The sequence below is a fragment of the Lepisma saccharinum genome, chromosome 20 (assembly GCF_977018435.1).
Source record: "Lepisma saccharinum chromosome 20, izLepSacc3.1, whole genome shotgun sequence".
NCBI classification, from domain to species: Eukaryota; Metazoa; Arthropoda; class Insecta; order Zygentoma; family Lepismatidae; genus Lepisma; species Lepisma saccharinum.
In genome coordinates, this window is record NC_139248.1 from 44,035,855 (window position 1) to 44,051,470 (window position 15,616).

Consider the following 15,616-nt stretch of genomic DNA (forward strand, 5'->3'; position numbering starts at 1 on the left):
GTAGAAAAGAAAAGATTAACGTCTCAAGCTTCAAACAATTTTGACACACACCATTGGTACACGGTACTTGCACTAAAAAATTCAAGTGTTAAACAAACTGACTTCCCCCTAAAACAAAATGTCCAAAAATGACATTTTGAGCGATTAGGATACACAATTCTGATCTTAAAATGTATAATGAAGGAATAATATTGAGGATATTATACCCAAATATAATTGTAGCCTATGATGTGCTAAACATCACAGATTTTGTCTCATTGTCCTAGGACTTACCAGAGCTGAGATAAAAAAAAGTTGCCGCTGATGCTTACGAATGGAGAAAATGACGCGCGCCATGATAAAAAAAAATGCCCGCCATCTTCAAATCGGTGATAATTAAAAATAAAATAACAGTGATTCTGAACTGTCAACATACGAGGTTCACACCACACAAAAATATACTTTTTAAAAAAAAAAAAATTAAGCAACTATGTTGTACCACTTCATATGGATTGACCCGGCATTAAGTTTTTTGGAACCAAGCTCTCATTTTTCACGAAAGTAGTTGAAATCACAAAATAACCTGTTAAAAAGGACGAAAAATTGTCATGAAACTATTTTTACTATAATTTTCAAATCAATTGTTGAATTTTCTAAAAAGGAAAGTAATGGGCTACTTACATATCGTATCACGCCGTAGGGCGTGATTCAAACTCAGGATCCCCGGCGCCATAAATTAATAAGCTAATCACTTCATAAAAGGGGTCCCGGTGAAGAGCTGGAGACAGTGGAGTTGGGAAATTCCGCTGATATAGCACTTCACCGGAAGAAATGGAAAATCGGAAAATCAGCATTATCCACAGAAATCACGGTTAGCAAAGGAAAATAAATAGTCCGCGTGAGAAAATCTCGTTCTTAGTTGCTTTTAGAATTACCCCCGATACAGTTATTGCGAGTAAGCTCCAAAGTCGTTGAGTACTAAAGGAAACGGAGAGAATAAGCGACCGAAAAGTTATCGTTAGAATATCGGGACTACGTTAGGGTAGTATTGGGAGAAACGGAGTTCTCTCCCTAGTTCGTTTTATTTCCAGGCTAGGACCACGTTGAAGCGAGGAAGAACGAACACGAGAAATTCCGACAACGCTACAGGTCAGGTAACGAACATTCCTATGACTTTTCCTCACCCCCACCTGTTCAGTCAAGTGAAGTGTTTATAATTAAATGTCCGTGTGTTTTTATTTCACAGGGGCAAGCCCTCTTTTAGCATGTTGTGAGTGGTTCATCATTTATCTGGGGTGTCCAAGCGTGCGGTAAGGAAAGGCGGGGCAAGCGCCGCTTGCGTTGTTTTTTTAAAACACTTCGTGTTTTTCAATGCCTTTATACACATTAGAATGGAATTTATTTACTATAAGATATTTACATTGTAGAATTTTCATTTCCTCTATTTTCTGTTCTTTTGGCTTGAAACAAAAACTGGCTACACCCGCACGACTGACCGACCGCGTTAGAAGAAGAGGACTGCTCGCCTTTCTCCCCGCTTTTCGAGTGACTTATGCAGTTCTTGCATGGACACTGTCCATTCCCGTTTACAAAGAAAAAAGGCCGAGGGCAAGCAACACCAAGACCGCATCTGTCTTTGGCAAGGGTGTTGGAAAGAATTCGTCCACACTGGCCACAAGTGTTGCTAACTTCCAGAATTTTCTGTGCATCCGTAGCACCACCTAACGCGGTATGATTTTCATGTTTGAAACTCTATAGTAATGAACAAATTACATTATGAAGTTAGTCAGTGATCACCAGTCGTATGCTATTTATAAGAAATAAAATCACAGCCAGTACCTGAACATATTCGTCATGTGGTCAGTTACTCGGAAATATGGAGGGTATATAACACGGCAGGTAGGGTGAAAAGGAGGGTTAATTTAGAAGCGTGGGTTCTGCGGATCAGTGTTGTTTTGTTTACTGTGATATTGTGCTGTTTTTTCTGTTCTTTGTGTCGTGTTTTTGTACCTGGTGTAAAAGTATGATTCTACATTGAAAATTTTCGTCATGGTTGACATACCAGAAGAGCCATCGATTTGCAGTGCTGCAAGTAAGGCCTTGATTAGGGACCTTCTTTCAAAACCATTCAGTTCGAGAACATATGGTGTAAAGTTGGAGCTTGTGATTCTGAATCATGAGCGACCGTGTCCTGAACTGTGCATAATCAAACCAACTAAGAAAGATGGGAAAGTTTTCGTTAGGCAGTTTAAAACATCTCAGTACAACAATATTATGTGGTTATGTGGCAACAATGATCTTAATAAATTATTTTGTTGGCGATGTGTTTTGCTCAATACAAATTTAGGAACATGTAACTATACAAGCTACAGTGACTTGAGCAATTTTTATAATGCAGTGCAAAGACATGAACGTTCCCAGAATCACATCTGCGCTTGCATCCAACTGAAGACAAGTCATGATTCATAATTCTAGCCAAGTAAGAAACCGAAACCTGTCCGTTTATTTAAGATCGAAACTTTATGCTAATAGGATGTTTATTATTTTCAGGGTTAAAAAAGAACGTAATTTAATTTACAGTTGCCCTCAAATATCAAGTAAATCATCATTTTCTTCATGGTTGAAATTTACGAATCCACGACTTTTGCGACACCGTCGTTTGCGACACTAGCATTTCTGCCGTCATATGCGACACTGTATGGAAAATATCTTCCATGACAGTTGCGGCACCGTCATCTGCGACACAAAGTGTAAATAGCTTCCCGTCACACTTTATCCAGGCTTAGGACTGGCAGCATCATGGAAGCTGGTGTGTTTTTTAAAACCTTTATTAGTTTTCCTTCACACTGGCATCATGGAAGCTGGGTGTTTAAAAGCTGGATGTATTTATCCTTTGTCAATGACGGATTTTTTAGATCCTTTGTCAGTATAGGAGCAGACTGCAATCCCTTGTCAATGTAGAAATCGTCGCTTCTCTTGTAGTTGAACCAACATCTTACTATTTTCATTCTAATTTCTGAACGTACGCCATTCTCCTCAAAAAGCGCTTAAGATCTCTATGCATTTCATAGTCGGTAAACGCTCTTTCTATTCTCTAATCTAATATAATGTACTGACGTCGTCTACGTTTCCCTTTAAGATTCAAGGCCTTTCTCTCACATAAGTAGTCGTTGTACACAGCTCCTAATCTTAAAGTCTTCACTAATTGGTATACGTTAGGACTTGACTTTTCCGTCAATACATTAACTGTATGGTTCCCATCCCTCGGCTGCATTGTTAGTCCTGTGCCGCTGTTGGGAGCAGTTCCACATGGAAATGTCGAAAACAGAGTTGTTCATCCACTGTTCAACGAAATAATCCAAAAATGTTCTCAATATGTCGTGGTTTGGCGCATCTTTCATCACACACAGCCATCCATCATCGACGTCAGCCACAGGAAGGTAAGCCAGAGCTGAACACATTCTCATACACAGCCGCACGTCTGGATCTGTTTTGTAATCGTTTGTCAGTCCCAACTCCTGCACCTTTCGCCACAAACATTGGGTTTAAGTGATAATTACAACCACTGATCTGAGCCGCGGGAAATACTTTCTTCAGAGACGCTATTGCTGCTGCACGTACGCAAATGTCGCTAATTCTGGTAAACAAATTAGAAATCGTAGGTGAAAATCCAAGCAGTGTCGCTTATGACGGGAAGAAACCAGTTTTTGCCTTAGTGTCGCAAATGACGGTGTCGGAAATGTCGGAACTCCGAAATTTACAAGTTTAGCTATACCGAGAGGCAGTTTTTCTTCTTTATAAACCGTGCAGCGAAGATTTGATTTTACGGTATGTACCCTATGCACTTCACACACTCAAGCCCGATACTTCACCATTATGCACATTATTGTAAGTAGGGATGTGTGTAGGCCTATATTATATTTGAAATTGTTATAATTAACCGAAACGAAAAATTAACCCATCGCTTGCCTATCACGAAAGGTGACTCACCCCTTATATAGCCCGCGCGACAAATGCTGGCGACAAATGCTGGCGCTCCTGTTCTAGAGTTAAATACGGTCATGAAATGAATATAACATACACTCCTGGAAAAAAAATAGCTGCAACATAATAAAGTCGAAGCATTAAGTTTGCATAAAATCCTCTACCTTATCCTTATCGACCTACTAGTGTCCTCCTCGATAACGTAGTGGGAATGCCTTTAACTTGTAAGGGATCCATGCTTCGACCCCGGTGGAACACATAGTGTAAGCCTATATAGGTCCTATCCCGTTCATAAACTTTTTGAAAATTCTTTTGACCTTCTTCTAGATTTCAGGTTCAAAAACTCACACAATCCTTTGGTTATGTTCCTGTGCCTCGGTACCTGGCATCTGGGTGCGAAATCATTGAAGACTGGTGGGGGGGGGGAGAAATATCGTAATCTACAAACTCACCACCACACACTATAAATTATACGATATACATATTTATGTTATTAAATGTAAGAATAAATTACTAAATAATTAATATTAATTAATATTATTAAATACATATGTAAATAAATTAATTTGTTACTTTTATATACGTATATCGTATATCGTATATCAGAGAGAGAGAGAGAGAGAGAGAGAGAGAGAGAGAGAGAGAGAGAGAGAGATAAAGAGAAAGAGAAAGGTAAAGCATTCAACACTCATAACCACACTACTTTGTGTGTTCTCGATATTATTCTTAGTAAAGTATATTGGAGTCAAAAGTAATTGTGCTGGTCCCCTTGGCGGAGTGGTTAGCACATCGCGCTATGACGCCAGGGGTCCTGGTGCCACGGTTTACATGGTTCCCCCTAAAATGGTCCAGCCGGACCAAATAAGACAGCAAATATGGTCCCACGGACCAAATCTCACAGCAAGGGGGGAACACGCCCCCAAAAAATACGGCCCCCTAAAAAATCCATTGATTGAGACTGGTCCGACCTGCGAAACAAAATTAGAGGGAACTATTTTAACAGTAAAATATGGTCCCGGTCGAAAGATCTTGGAAGGGGGCCGGACCATTTTCTGGGGGGACCATATAAACCGTGACACCTGGTTCGAATTCTGGCTTGGGCATGGATGTTGTGAGTTTCATCACATCATCAACCATCACTCATCTCTCTCTTCGCAAATTAGCCAAAAGTGGCACAAAAAGCGAAGTAAAATAAAGCAAATCAATCAAAAGTAATTGCTTATATTTTGTTTGTTATAACAAAAACTCTCCCCCCGGAAATTTCTGGTGGGGATTTTTGAGGCCAAGATTGTTGGTGGGGGGAAAATCTCCATGTCCCCCCCCCCAGAATTTCGCACTATAGTTGGCATCGTTTGTTTACCCATTGATTAGGTCGCCTGCAAAAAGAGTGCGTTGACCTAAGCTCCCTTGTCCCTTTGTGGAAAAGGTCTTGGGGAATGATTAGTGTGGGAGAGAACGCTAGGAGAAATCAGTAGGTGGTTGTAATGCGAATTGTCCACATGTTCCTCTTGTCCCCGAGACCCGTCCTTTTGCCCCGGGTGCCACTAGAGGTGTTGGCACCACCTCCCACAAACAGCGATCTCATTGTCTCCGGGTTGGCCTCCACGTGCTTGGAGGGCGCCAGTGTGGCGGCGCGGTATCTTTGCCAACCATCGCTTGGCCGCCAAACCCAAACTGACTTCGGTTTGCAGGAACCTCTGAAAAGGCTCCTTCCCGTTCCCTGCTGCACCTGTCCCTCAGATTACAATGGCTTTAGTACCTGTGAAGGAATTTGTAGGATTAAGTGTTCAGCTCATAAAACGATAAAGCATAATTACTGTAATGTACTACGTGATTCCAAGAAAACAAAATTAGTTGTTCTTCTTTCCAACAGAAGATATATATATATATATATATATATGCTCGATATATATATACAGTATAACACAGCGTGAAAACATTTCATTTTTGCTGGCTACATGAACAGGAAAACTATGTTTTTACATAAAGAATATGGGCCTTTGTTGTAACGTTTTCTTACAAAACATTTAAATCCTAACATCTATATGCATATACTAGAAATCATTTACTTATGCTTTAAGAACAATACTACCATAGAATCATATATTTTAATGGTTTTAATGATTGTCTGAGTCTGTATCAACGAACGCGGTAAATGAGGTTCATGGTTTCCAATACATTTAGGGGTAATTTGACGTCACATTAATTTATTATTGACTAAATTCTTCTTCTTTTGAGGCAGATTTTGTAACAAATGTGTACCTGGTGGAAAAGGCAAAGAGGTTGAAACGGGGTTGAACTAAAGAAATCGTTAAAAAGAAAAAAAATAATAAAGGGATAAAATAAATTTTAAACTGAAGGTGAAGATTGAAGTGGTATTTTTGTATCACAATATGCAGATGATTTTATTTATGCTAATAAATTAATTCGTCAGTCAATATAACTAAGATTGCATTTTCACGTCCGAGTTGTAAAAATTTCCATTGGATTTTTGACGATGCTACGGTCATTTTGTTTCTTATTACTATTTTGTTTTCAAGGGCTGTGAAACACAATTTCTGAGTTCGAACTGATACATTATTTCACGTTACCGTTCTCACATTATTTCATCATTCATCTTCCACTGTTAATATCAACATTAGCCTGGAGAGGTAGACCTAATTGAAATGAAAGTAACTAAATAAACAAATAATATATTATATCAGCTTTAGAGTTCGAACTGATCTTCTTACCATTAGAATTATGGCCGTTAAAAGATTCACACAGGTCCGTAGTTAAGGGGAAGACGAGATGTCGGTAGACTTCTCGCATATTTATGTTGTTTTCAAAATAATAAAAATTATTTTCACGATATTGTTTGCTTTGCTGGAAGAACACTTAGACATTAGACGACCCAGATAGGCAGGATATTATAGCGGAATGTGAAACAAAGAGAACACCAGAGCTTCAAACAAGGAGACCGCAGGAATGGGAACAAGTAGCGTACATCAAGAAAGTGAGCATGGGGGCAAGAATGGAGTTGGCACGGATGAGACTGGGGGATGGACGCATAATACAGTGAAAAGTGAGGAAGAAAGATACTAATACACACTATGCAATAGTTCGTATGTCAGGACATCCGCTCCTGCAGGAGAAGCTAGGCAACATAAACTGGGAAAGAGTGCTCGAAGCAATTATATGGCAAATAAACAAGAAACGATTGGATTTTTTTTTTAAGTTTACAAAAATTCATGTAAAAAAGAGGTGCTGTACAGAGACGAAAAACAAGACTGCTGTGATGACACCTATAAGGAATTTGTGGGAAAGCGTAGGCTATATGGAAAAGGAGAAAAATTCATAGTGATGTGGTACGCACAGCCGATGACTCGCACATGAGGAGACGTGTGAGTCAATTCTAGCTACGGCCGGCCGGCCCCCGTGGCGGAGTGGTTAGCACATCGCGCTACCATGCCAGGGGTCCCGGGTTCGAATCCAGGCCTGGGCATGGATGTTTGTGAGTGTCCATTCATCAATTTCATCATATCATCACTCATCTCCATCTTCGCAAATTAGCCAAAATGTGACACAAAAGCGAAGTAAAAAAAGCAAAGCAATCAATCAATCAATCAAGCTACGAGCATGCATTCTGTCCAGAAAACAAGGATTCAGTTTGTAGGTGGTGTGAAATGAACACCAAACATGAAATTTTGATCACGTGTGAATGCAACAGTCAGTGCCCTCACGCCTTTCCCTCTCGCGGCTAGGTCCTCCTACAGAACTGGCTGCTGGTGCCAGGGAGTCGGTCCTTCGTCTGGGAGGAATATCGACAATCACGTCGCGTAGGTGCTCTCGCCGTCTGGATCTCATCCTTCCCACACCAAATCCTGTTTGCAGAGATTCGGGAGTGGATCGCTGCTACTGTTTGGCCTCATTGGAAGAACAACGACTTCCTTTCTTTTAATTGGCTGAGGAATGGCCGGTGGCGCATATTCCTTTAATTTCCTCTTAACTTCATAACGTTGGTTACAGATGGTGTTGACAAATTGTCTTCCCATACTCTTATACTGGGATTCCACATAGCTGATACCTTTAAACGTGTTACTGCTAATACAGCTACTCATATCGAATGTCAAATCACTGCGGAACGACACATATATAAACAAATAAGGAAAATTTTTCCTTTTCTATTAGGGATTTCAGAGTTTCTTTTCAAAACTTTTTCATAAAATTTATTTTTGAATTGTTGGCATTACAGTAGCGTTACAAGATAATGTAAGTGGTGAACTAAACACTCCTGATGTAAGGAGTCTCTGAAATTGGCCCAAACTATGTATGCATGGCCGTATTTAGAGGGGGGGTTTCTAGGGTTCAAACCCCCCCCCGAAACTTCTGACATGTTGAATTAATGGAAGTTCAGAAACCAAAATCTGTAACAAATTTTCAATTTTTTTTCGAATCATCACAAAAATACATGGAGACAATGTTGAAATGATCGAGCTAGAATTTTCATACATTTGGAATTCTGAAACTTGAGTGAAACAGGATTTATTCTCAGAATCGTAGCCCACCCGCGACCCCACCGTTATCACTTCTGTTGTCATCTTTCCAGTGTTGCTCCTGCGTCACAAGGAATATGGACTGAAGATTCCCTTATGATTGTCCCAAAATTCCCTTTCCAGCTTTTAAATTCCCTGTCCGATAAAGTCGAAAATCCTCCTTGATAGGAGTTCAAACCTAGGATCTCCAGTTTTGTAGCGCATTACGTTCGCGATTGAGGTTACAATCCATTTCTAACGGTGGAAGCGGCCCCGGCGCCCACCCAGCGTCGAATAACATGGGTACCTGGGGGAAATCCTGGGGGGTAAAGGCGGTCAGGGGCGTGATGTTGATCACATCGCCCCCACTCACGACCGTATGACAATCAGTTTTTGTCACCTACTTTTTTTATCCTAGGTTTTCGTTATTTTATATTTTTCTGTAACTTCGTATCCGCTTGAAGCTTCGGTAGAAAAACACCACGTTTCTGAACCTTTTGTATTTCTCTGCTTTTGTCGACTTTTCCCCCTTTCGGTCGTACGAGCTCGGAACCAACAATATGCTGTGATAAATCTTTCACTATTTTTGAGCGACTTTTGTGCATTTGGCGACGGAAAGTCAACGTGGGAGGCCAATTACTGGAGGAACATGTTACGTACCGGATGAGGGTAGAACTATTCCTTTCACCCCATTTTAACGCAACACGTGTGCCCCAAGAAGCTGGACCAGGCAAAAAATGGACGCTTGACCACCAACGTCGTAACTTCAGATTCCCGCGCCTAAAAGTCAGTCCGTTGTATTCGAAGTTTCAAGCTGTCTTTATATAGTGGCAGAACGAACAAACAAACACAGTCTACCGCCAGTTTTCGAACCGACAACACCTCCGCGACAGTCGGAGTAAAAAAGATTCGGGACTTTGTCTTTTTTCTACCGCGCCGTGTATTTTATCCTGCGTGAGTGAGTGACAGTGACTAGTTGCACGAATACGCAGTGTTAATTAGTGACCTGTGCACTGGATTCGCGTTATTCGTTTTGTGACGAGGAACATTAATACCACTATGGCGGGCTAATCACGAGAGAAGGAGGGCCTTGGGTCTTCCTAGCCTGCATGAAGCCGACAACGCAGCAGATCATCGCTCAGCGTCGCGACGCCACACCACTAAAACGCCGCCACAAGCGCTACAAAAGCCACAAATGACGCCCACAGCCCGATTAGAAGCCATGAAATGATACCGCCGAAAGCCGCCAGTCGAAACAGCATTCCTAGAGTACTTCGACGCCGACACCGACGCCCGACGAGAATTCTACGGAGAGAGAAAGAGAGAGAGAGAGAGAAATTGGAAGATGAAGCGACACCAGCCCACACTTAGATCTACCGTCTAGAAGAGAAGATTGAGATAATGAAGCGACACCTACTGCGTCTTGAGACGACGCCGACGTCCCGCGTGAGATTAGCAGCGAGAATCCACGAGTACCCCCGGTAAAGGAAACTTCGCCCGTTTTTCGCCGTCCCCCCAGAAAGAGAGAGAGAGACGATGCGAAGCAATTAATCGCTCCATTACGAGGCCGACAAGATGATCGCCGTGATGTTGAAGCGTGAAGGAAGGTGTGTCCCAGAAGATTGCGAAGTGCCGCTACAAAGAAGTAGCGTGGGGAAGTGTTAGTGTCGCAAAGAGGACCGCGGGTTAACGTCCCGCCGCCGTTTAGAGGACTACGGTAAACGTCGCTGAAACGTCTAGAACGCCGAGATGGTATAGTATACTACTGTTAATTTTCTATATGTGTGAGTGATCATCTACCCAAGCCTCCAAAGATCGGCCGTCGAACGAAAAGATACCTGTATTTAAAATTAAAAGTCGCGAAGGTATTGATTATAATTATTTCTTGTCAACATAATCTAAATTTCAAAACAATTGCTAATTAGGAAGATCGATTCACAGCATACTGTTGTTTTTCCACGCTCTGCGCCGAACTGTTGAGTAATATTTTTTGTTTATGTCACCTTATATGCTTTACTCGGTAATATTTGATTAAAACTGCATAAATCGTGTATCTATTGCAGAAATCATCCCTCAAGTTTGCTAAGTGAGGAAGTAAATTAACTGCGTGCTATTTTTAATATATATTCATACACAAGTGTCTTCATTTTTTCTGTAAACATGTATGCCTTGCAGTTGATATCTAAGCCTAATGTTATTGAAGTTCCAAGGCGCATTAGTGATAATTCTACCACAATTATTTAAATGTCTAAATAAATTGCAAGAATAAAAAGTTTACGTGTCATGCCCGTTGGCAGAATGTATTGAGCACGCGCAGATGAAAGTTTAGTATCTTTAATTCTAAGCAAATTAACGTCTTCGGGCGCAGTTTAATATTCATAAGAAAAACTAAATATTGCATGGTGTCTAAAAAAGGGCCAATGTATTTATGTTAATGTAATTATTCCCCTGCGGTATGAGAGAGTGTGTGAATGCTTGAATGATAGTGAGGGGTTGTGTAATCTGTCTATTTTTGTGTGTTATATAATATACATTTTTGTTATTTATGATTTGACTATGATTTGTGTTCATACAAATAGTATACTTATCCTCATAACTGGTGGTATTTATAGTTTAGTTCAACGTTAAGTCAGCAAAGCATTTCTGCTGGCTAACATCAATTATTATTATTATTGATTATTATTATTATTATTCAACGTCACTTTATGCACGAGTCGGCTGTTCGTCGGGGGTAAAAACCGATCCGGTCACACGTACCCTGGAATCAAAACCGTTAGCTGGGCCCGACACCTAGGAAGGGGACTTCGGTCTCCGGACTAAGTGTCAAACATAGGTCATGTATAAATGGTACCCGGTGAGAATTTGGCGCCCGAACAGGGACCGGTCTATCTTTTACCCTCGTCGAGGGAAGTACATTTTCATTTTTTTTAATTGATAGATAGCGTGAGGATTTTTTTCATTGCTTTGGTTAAACTTTCATTAGGTATTTTTGTGTTTACGTGTATTCTTGTGGCGTTTTTATTATTTTTTGTGACATTTAGTATTTTTGAGTTTGCGTTATTCATTCTTGACGCGAATTTGATTAACGTAAAGGGCAATTATGTAGGCGAATATCGGCAAGGGCGAATTTTCTAGGAATTATTTCATGCAAATTTAGTGGCGACTTTGTGTGTGCGCGTAGGCTTTTATGTAGGTAGCAAAAAGGGGACCCGTCGTGCCCTCCTCTCTGCACTTTTGATAGTTATTTGTTTGTATTGTTTTTTCTGTAGTGCGTTTCATGTTTTTGAAGTGTAGACTTATTTTCTGACAACCTCAGGACATAGTGAGTGCTTTTAAGAATCTAATGAAATTGCGAAGTGATAAAATTATTTACGGAAACATGAGCGAAGCACGGAATTGTGTAATTTGTGGGATTGAAATCCCATTAGGTGAAATAGACCCGTTGAACGAAGCGCAGCCGCGTTGTAGTAATTGTGTTATTTCGTCAGGAATGTCAGGACACGGGGGCTTAGTTGTAAATACTGAATCCACCGCTACTCCCCCTGCCCCGGAAGAAGCCATCCCGGCCACTGATGTGTCGAACAAAAGCACCGGCACCAATGACCAAGTTTTTGAAATGCTACGGCAATTGTTGCAAGCGGAACACGCGAAGCTGGAAGGGAGGCTCCAGGAGAGGATAAACGCAGCTAATGTGGAAACGCAAGCGCGAATCGAAGAACTTGAGATCCGATTTCAGGAAGTGGTGCGTGTTTCGGCTGAACAAATAACTGAACGTTTTTCCACGCGCTTGCAAGACAATGAAAAGAAACTCGACACAGAAGTCGATCGCTTGGATTCCCGTGTTGATGACCAGGACCAGCAGTTGGCAACGCTGTCGCGACGGACAGACCAAACGGACCAGGATTTGGCAGTATTGAGACAATCGTCGGCTCAGCTTGAGGCTACCTGTCACCAGAACTTCGAAGGTTTGAGAGAGCGCGTGGCGAAAACAATGGGCGAGGTTGATGACCATTCCCAAAAGATACAGGCTTTGGAAAGAAGAATGGACATTTTGGACCTTTCTCACCCTCGCGACCGAGAAATGCCAGAGGCCAGGAGAACTTCACCCCCTCCTGCTCCTCCTTTTGCTTTGCACACCCACGATGAACCTTCAGCGTCGAGGAGGACAAACGGCGAAAGGGGGGCAAGGAATGATACATCCCCACTCCAAGCACCCAGCTGGGAAGACCGTCGCCCTGCACCAGCTATGACCAGAAGAGCCCTTTTGCCCCTTGAGTATAAAAAGGAGTTTAAAAGGTTCAATGGAGCGGACCGACTTTTGCCTTCTTCCTTTTTAAATCACTTCGAGACAATCGCGGAGGAACTTTCAATGGAGGAAGCCGAACGGTTAATTGTATTGCGGGGATTAATGGAAGATCGGGCCAAAAATTGGTACGAAACCAACGAAGGGCATTTCACTTCCTACGAGGTGTTTAGGGAAATGTTCCTAAGTTACTTTCAACGGCCCCTCCAGGTAGAGAGGATTTTGATTCGTCTAAGAAATGAACGCTACGACCGAAGCGCCGGGTTGTCTTACTCAACATATTTTTGGAAGAAATACAACGAGTTCAAACAGCTCCAGCCGCAAATGACGCCACCAGAGGTAATCGCAGCGCTGATATACCATTTTCCCCAGGATGTCAGACGTCATCTCAACGGGACATGCGTATATGATCCGGACTCCATGTCACTCACCTTGGAAAACTTATACCAGTGCGCCGAGGAACAAGAACGTGAGAGAGCAGAGCGCTGGGACAAGCGACGAAGGACGGATGACGATCAACGTGGCCGCAATCGCCGCCAGCACGTGCAGATGGTACGGCGCGGAAGTGAACAGCACCACGCTCCACGCGCCGACGGACGAAACTCTCCACCTTCACCACGACCGTTTCGAGGAGGGGCGCGTCGAGGAATGAATAGGCGCCGATCGCCGCGGGGCGCAAGACAAAATAACCGCAACGGCTTTTTTCAGAGAGGACAAGTGCGCGATGGCTATTACGAGCGCAATGGTCGATCGAGGAGTCCTCGATCGGACGAAGGAAGCAGGGAGCGACTTACCTGGACCAGGCCACCGCAAAGTCCAGCAAGAAGAGTCGGAGATGAGCAGACCCCAAGGAGCGATTCTCCAACACCTGGTGTCTCCGGACTACAGCCTTCGGGATACCGTTAAGTTCAGCTCTCATATCAGTGACTTCACAATTTGATTTGTTTTGTATTATTATTATTTTCATGTCACTTATTTCTATATTATTAATATCATTGCTATTTTTCAACATTATGTATTTTTGTATTATGTATTATTGAGCCTTGTTTACTTGTGTTATTATTGTGAATCATCAAGGTATTTTTGTGTGAAATTTTATATACAGGGTACTCACATTAAAAGTATTTTTCATGTATAGGTTCATATACAGGGTGTTTCAAAAAAGTATTCACATACAGGGTGTTTAAAAAATATATTCATATACAGGGTGTTTTAAAAAAAATATGTAACCTTCAAAAATCTCCCCAGCCGAGAACGATTCTCAAGCCTACAATTTTTTTTTGAAGTTAGGGGGGGCGAGATATGACAATCAGTTTTTGTCACCTACTTTTTTTATCCTAGGTTTTCGTTATTTTAACCGGATCAAGAAAGTGTGGGGCGTTACCCCCACACCCCCTATACGCCTTCATGGCGTGGTGCTATGCACAGGGGAACACTTTACCTTTTACCTTTATCCATGCACCAGGCTAAGTTTTTAAAAAGAATAACTGGTTCCACACTTTTCAAAATTCCAAAAATTTAATTTTAAAGTCAAACAACAAAAGCTTTATGACTAAAATTTCCATCTAACTTTTAAAGCTTTTCTCTTGAAGGTATCTAAAGTTTAATGACGAAGTATAATAATTGTGCATTTCAGTACACACTGTATGAAACGTTAAAAAAGACAAAAAGAAACTTGTGCTGGATATTCACTCATCTGCTGGATTGAGTAAGCCCCCTTAAGGATATAACAATAATATAATAATTATTATTATTAGTATTATTATTATGGAATGAAATTGTTTTATTATTATGAAATTTTAATTATTATTGTACAATTATTGTTATTATTTCTATTATTCAAATTTCTGGCGTCGCCCATGGGAACAATTATGGATGAACCCCCCCGAAATGTTTTCCTGCCTACGGCCATGTATGTATGTGTAACAAAACGGCTTTTTTATTTTTTGCATCTTTTTGAAAAAGTTGTGGCAGATAAGGTGTCGGGGACGGTGCAATGGAATATGCTTAGGCCTACAAGCAAACTTCATGGACTTTGAGTACAGGGAAAATACTAGAGGCTGGGGCTAATACCCGCCTCGCTGAAAGTATATAGGTATTTTAGTATTTATTTACATTTTCCTTGTTCGAGCTGTACGCTGTACGCACTACATAAATTTTACTTTACACATACTTTTTCTTTCCTTAAAGTCATGTATTAATATTGTACCCTTTACTCTTAGTAGTTGGCCTCCAGTCTCTATATACCTGCACTCTGTTTCAATCTCTCACTTCCCACACAAACTCTCCCCCTTTGCACTATCGGGCTGTCTTTCACTCTTCAAGTCACCCTCTCTTCGTTATGTGATAAGGGATGTTTACACTTGTTACACTATAAAGATGGCTCGATTGGAGCAGTATCACTCATTGCGCTGCCTTCTCTAATAGCTTTCCCCCGCCGTTCTCTTACGTCTCCCAGGTATTTCCCCACTTGCTGTCCCTCTTCTTTTATCTTTATCCTGTCGTCTACCACTTCTATCACCTGCCTCCCTGTTAAGTTTTTCAGCCATTTGTCCCTTAGGTCACGTGTAGAAGGGCAGTTCAGTATTATATGCTCGTCCGTCTCCTCTCCATCGCACAAAGAACATATCGTTTCCCCTGCTTCGTTTATCTTCCTTAATCGTTTCCATCCACCTAGTCTGAACCAGACCAGCTCGCCTCTTTCCTTTTTTCCCACACCCTTGATATATTTCGCTTTCCCCCATTCTCTTACTCTTAGCTGTTCCCTGATTGAGGTCTTCGTTTGGTAGTCTGATGTTATGTCTTGTCTGCCTATGTCCAGTAATTTATGTCTGAT